General features: G+C 38.2%; 2 non-coding genes across 2 annotated transcripts; both read left to right on the forward strand.

The window, feature by feature from the left end:
* Positions 1-978: 978 nt before the first annotated feature.
* Positions 979-1,085, forward strand: LOC141597742 (small nucleolar RNA R71). Its single transcript, XR_012522961.1, has one exon. It is a non-coding gene; the product is annotated as a small nucleolar RNA R71 (small nucleolar RNA).
* Positions 1,086-5,729: 4,644 nt separating this feature from the next.
* On the forward strand, positions 5,730-5,836 carry LOC141597743 (small nucleolar RNA R71). The gene has a single exon (XR_012522962.1). It is a non-coding gene; the product is annotated as a small nucleolar RNA R71 (small nucleolar RNA).
* Positions 5,837-6,265: the final 429 nt, after the last annotated feature.

The raw sequence follows: 6,265 nt of genomic DNA on the forward strand, positions 1-6,265 counted from the left end.
ACTTTCTTTGGAATTTCTTCAATTGCCTTATCATTTGGAGAGACCTCCAACTCAACAAGTACCTCCTCATCATCTTTGGGCATGGATGGCCCATCATATTTCGTACCACTTCTTAAGGAGATAGCATTAAGGGTAGCATGTGGTTGCTCACCTTGAGGGGGTAGTTGACCCGATTTCCTTGAAGAGCTAGATGAGGCCAATTGAGCCATTTGTTGCTCCAACATTTTGATTGCGGCATTTTGAGCGTGCTCATTCTTTTGAATTTGAGCCAACACTTCCTTTTGCATACGGATTATCAAGCCTTCAAGCTTACCTCCCTCTTGGTTATTTTGTTGGGCATTTTGTTGTGGAGGTTGAGTTTGTTGGAAATTGTTTTGTGGGGGCCTTTGTTGATTTTGATACCCCGGTGGAGGGATATATTTTTGTTATTGAGGGACATAGGCATTTTGTTGTGGTGGGGGTTGTGGTTGAGGATTTAGCACATTGTTGCTTCTATAAGACATATTCGGGTGAAATCTTGAATTTGGGTTATATGTGTTTGAGAATGTACCCGGTGGATAAGCATTTTGTGCATTTTGTCTTAAAGCTAAAAAGGCATTTACCTCTTCAATGGGAGCTTGGCAATGAGCGGCATAGTGACCCGCACCTCCGCAACCTTCACACACAACGATTTGGCTCGTTGAAGACATGGCATTGACTTGTTGAATGGAATCTCTAGCATCCCTCTCCGCCAATTGTTGTTGGAGCAAAGCAATTTGAGCTAGCAAAACAGAGTTGTTAGAGAATTCTTCTTTACCTTTAGATGGCACAACTCGGGAATTGACATATTGGGCATCATGGACCGCCATAGATTCGATCGTGGCATGAGCAAGATTGGTGTCAATTTGATCAAACCGCCCATTGTTGGCGGAATCAAGAATCCTTCGGGACTCGGCACAACATCCATTGTAGAACGTTATTGCAAGAAACCAATCATCTAGCCCATGATGTGGGCATTGTCTTTGAAGCTCTTTGTACCTCTCCCAAGCCTCATATAAGCTCTCAAGAGCTTGTTGACGGAATCCGGTGATTTGGCTCCTCAAAGTTTGAGTTTTCTCCGGTGGAAAAACCTTTTGGTAAAAAGCAAGAGCCAATGTCTCCAAATTGGTGATTCCTATGGCGGTGCGGTCAAGGCTATTGATCCAAAGCTTGGCCTTGTCCTTCAAAGAGAAAGGGAAAAGTATTTCCCTTATTTGGGCTTGGGTGACGCCCGTTTGACGGATCATGGAGCAATAGTCACAAAAGTTTTGCACATGCAAATTGGGATCCTCCAAAGGACTTCCTCCAAATTGCTTTCTCTCCACAAGGCTAATGAAAGCCGGTTTGATCTCGAAGTCCGGCGCGGTGATTTGAGTGGTTGTGATTCCGGCCGGAAGCATGGCCGCGGTGGGCTTTGAGTGATCGGAAAGTTTCACCATCTTTTTGGTAGTAGATGGTGATGGTGGTGGAGATGATGAAATTGAAACCTCCTCCTCTTCAAGGGTTTCTAGATCGTCTAAGTAAGACTTTCTAGCACTTTCGGCTTGTACGGGTGAAGAGGCTTCTTTCACTTCCTTCCAAAAACGTCGTCTTCTCCTAAAGGTTTTCTCGGGATCGGAATCCGGTGAAAGCAATTCTCCCTTGCGTGAGGACCTGGGCATAAGACAACAATTTCTAGAGAAGTGATAAGTAACGGTCTCAAGGAACAAGTGTTCCCCAAGACAAAAGAATACAAGATAAAAATCGACAATTCAAAAAGTAATAAAACCGTTTCCTCGGCAACGGCGCCAAAATTTGATAGGCTTATCGCGTACCTATGCAAAAATAATTTCCCTAGACACAAGTTAATGTAGTAATAGGGGTCGAACACAAGGAAATGGGAATTACGTCGTGAATTGCTATGGGTGGATTTTTATCAAGGTCGATTACGATTTGGTTTTAGTTTGTTTGGTTTGATGATTAATGAAAATTGCAATGTAAATAATATGATGAAAGATAGTCTAAAGGGGTCGGATCACTCATGCAAAGGTAAACATATGAACATGATAAACTTGGTACTAATAATCTTGTCAATTACTTAGGCTTGAAGATACCCACCTTACGGCATTAGTATCAACCATAGACCGGGTCCTAGAAAAACTGTCGTCCATGACTAGGTCGTCCTACCATACATGCTTAGTCTAATTCAATTTCGTGCCTCTCGACTTTAGAACGAATAAACAAGTTTTAATCTACGACAACGGCTGATAATCAAAGATTAAGCGTAACAAAGCAAGCATGTGATGGAAGCAATTGATCAAAATTATTATAAACTTTATTTAATCATATTATATGTTTGATTTTGCATGGCTCCCCTAGCCTTTAGACTAGAGAATTTAGCTACTCATACTAAGATATAAAATGCAAACTAAATTGTAGAGAATATTAAACATGGTTGTATGAATTATATTAATTGGGTGATATAACATATGAAAAGAACAAAGCTAAAGTAACAATTATAAAAACTATGTGATAACTAAAGCAATGATGTAAAGTGTAAACTTGTAATAAGAAATACCTTAATAAGGAAGACTTGTATGGAAGAACAAATAACTAGAACCAAAAGATTGAATAACAAATGCTTGAGTATCTCTTGAAATTCAAAGTGTTGAATGATTAACTAAGGAATGCTTAAACAACTTAAACTTGAAATGAAAACTAATGAGAGAAAACTTATAATGCTTGAGGCTTAATGTAGTAAACTTGGACGTAAAATGGGATGCCCAAAACCTAGGAATACCTCTCCTATTTATAGGAGAGGAGGGGAAAAACGTAAGAGGCAACGAGCATGCAACCCCGATCGGGGTTAGGCGGCCCCGATCGGGGTCATATGATCCTCGGTATTTTGCCTTAACTCTCCTCTTAATTGCTAAGGTATCCAATGTTTGGTGATTAAATGTGCGATTAATCACCCGGTTAATGTTTTAAATTCCTAGCATCCTAAGCTCTTTTGGCATCCAATGCTTGCAACCTTGATATGGACCTTCATTTTGGGCTTGACTTTGCATTTGGCTTCATTTGTAATTCCTTACTTCAATCCACTAATCTTCATGCAAAACCCAAGAAATCTTCACACACTTAGTCCAATATTTGGCCTTGTTTAGCTTAGTGAACTTGGTGTACAAATTTATAGGAAAAAGCCTCTAAATGCTTAGATTCCTACAAAACCATAACAAACACAACAATACACCTAGAACACAAAATTAGCTCAAAAATATACTAATTAAAGTATGATAATCAATAGAAACCGAGCTAAAATGAGGGGTAAAAGTATATATAAAATGAACATATCACCAAGTTCAAAGAGATTCAATGCTTATTTCAAGAGGGTTTCTGATAAAATCTTATCTAAGCGTTAATTGCTCAAAGTTATTGGTATCATTCCTAAATCTACATTATCTTTTTGTGTTTAATTTTTTAAATTTCTGTAATTCTTACTTCAACGAATATTTTAACTGCTGGGATTTATATGTTGTTAGTATTTGTTGGTAGGATTTCTGTTTGTTACCACGTTTTGTGTTTGATGTTGGTTGAAATATTTGCTTTAATCTTTCTTTGTATTTCATCGGAATGTTTTATTAATGACGGCTGGGTTTATTGTTGTCTATATTAGTGGGTTTGATGTTGGTTGAAATATTTGCTTTAATCTGTCTGTCTATATATATATATATATATATATATATACATATATATATATATATATATATATATATATATATATATATACATACATACATACATATATATATATATATATATATATATATAGGTGGGATCCGGTGAGTCCACCTAAATATTTGAGTCCATGAGTCCATAAAACAATATCACGCACTATACAAAACAATATCACGAAATTTTTTTTTTGAAATTTTTTTTTTTTCAATTTTTTTTTTCAAAATTTTTTTTCGAAAACTTTTTTTACATTTTTTTTTTTTCGAAGACTTTTTTTTGTGTAACCTGTGATATTGTTTAGTATAACATGTGATATTATTTTGCATAACGCGTGATATTGTATTACAACATAATATCACAATTTTTTTTTTTGCGATTAGCCATAGAACTAATGGAGATTTACATAAAGATTTAAGATAGTCTCACCTCATACAAGACTTCGTCAGATTACTAACTTTTAGCATAAAATAAGTGATGATATGCGATTATTTAGAACATAAATGCCAAAATGAAAACAAAACAGGAATAGATCACGAAAGACTAAGATAAGAAAGATCAAATGGAAGTCAGACCAAATAAAAACTATGAAAATAAATTTAACAAGTCTATAAGAGTGTTTGGTTGTTTATTACTAACCCTGCATTCATGCGATATTGGTACAAATAGCAAACTAGCTCCACCTCCATCACTTTCTATGCTTAGTTTGCAGTCAAGATAGTAATATGCTATATATATATAACTCACATTTGGGCATGAATGCTGGACATAGTTACACTTCCTATAGTCAATCTTGCCATGGCTCAATTTTTTGAAATACGGGAGCTTTATCCAAAAATGATAATGATAATAAGAGTACAGGAACACGTCTCAAGAACAAAAATGTACAGTAGTTACCCCCTTCGACTATTTAAAGTTAATAAAATATAGAGATGCTTGAGAAATGGATATGGCTTAAATCATCACATGTAATACTAAATGCTTCATATAGAGTCTCTTCATCAATTGTTTTTCTTAGAGTCATCCACTTTCTTTGGAATTTCTTCAATTGCCTTATCATTTGGAGAGACCTCCAACTCAACAAGTACCTCCTCATCATCTTTGGGCATGGATGGCCCATCATATTTCGTACCACTTCTTAAGGAGATAGCATTAAGGGTAGCATGTGGTTGCTCACCTTGAGGGGGTAGTTGACCCGATTTCCTTGAAGAGCTAGATGAGGCCAATTGAGCCATTTGTTGCTCCAACATTTTGATTGCGGCATTTTGAGCGTGCTCATTCTTTTGAATTTGAGCCAACACTTCCTTTTGCATACGGATTATCAAGCCTTCAAGCTTACCTCCCTCTTGGTTATTTTGTTGGGCATTTTGTTGTGGAGGTTGAGTTTGTTGGAAATTGTTTTGTGGGGGCCTTTGTTGATTTTGATACCCCGGTGGAGGGATATATTTTTGTTGTTGAGGGACATAGGCATTTTGTTGTGGTGGGGGTTGTGGTTGAGGATTTAGCACATTGTTGCTTCTATAAGACATATTCGGGTGAAATCTTGAATTTGGGTTATATGTGTTTGAGAATGTACCCGGTGGATAAGCATTTTGTGCATTTTGTCTTAAAGCTAAAAAGGCATTTACCTCTTCAATGGGAGCTTGGCAATGAGCGGCATAGTGACCCGCACCTCCGCAACCTTCACACACAACGATTTGGCTCGTTGAAGACATGCATTGACTTGTTGAATGGAATCTCTAGCATCCCTCTCCGCCAATTGTTGTTGGAGCAAAGCAATTTGAGCTAGCAAAACAGAGTTGTTAGAGGATTCTTCTTTACCTTTAGATGGCACAACTCGGGAATTGACATATTAGGCATCATGGACCGCCATAGATTCGATCGTGGCATTAGCAAGATTGGTGTCAATTTGATCAAACCGCCCATTGTTGGCGGAATCAAGAATCCTTCGGGACTCGGCACAACATCCATTGTAGAACGTTATTGCAAGAAACCAATCATCTAGCCCATGATGTGGGCATTGTCTTTGAAGCTCTTTGTACCTCTCCCAAGCCTCATATAAGCTCTCAAGAGCTTGTTGACGGAATCCGGTGATTTGGCTCCTCAAAGTTTGAGTTTTCTCCGGTGGAAAAAACTTTTGGTAAAAAGCAAGAGCCAATGTCTCCAAATTGGTGATTCCTATGGCGGTGCGGTCAAGGCTATTGATCCAAAGCTTGGCCTTGTCCTTCAAAGAGAAAGGGAAAAGTATTTCCCTTATTTGGGCTTGGGTGACGCCCGTTTGACGGATCATGGAGCAATAGTCACAAAAGTTTTGCACATGCAAATTGGGATCCTCCAAAGGACTTCCTCCAAATTGCTTTCTCTCCACAAGGCTAATGAAAGCCGGTTTGATCTCGAAGTCCGGCGCGGTGATTTGAGTGGTTGTGATTCCGGCCGGAAGCATGGCCGCGGTGGGCTTTGAGTGATCGGAAAGTTTCACCATCTTTTTGGTAGTAGATGGTGATGGTGGTGGAGATGATGAAATTGAAACCTCCTCCTC

The sequence above is a fragment of the Silene latifolia genome, chromosome 8, assembly GCF_048544455.1.
Source record: "Silene latifolia isolate original U9 population chromosome 8, ASM4854445v1, whole genome shotgun sequence".
Lineage (NCBI taxonomy): Eukaryota > Viridiplantae > Streptophyta > Magnoliopsida > Caryophyllales > Caryophyllaceae > Silene > Silene latifolia.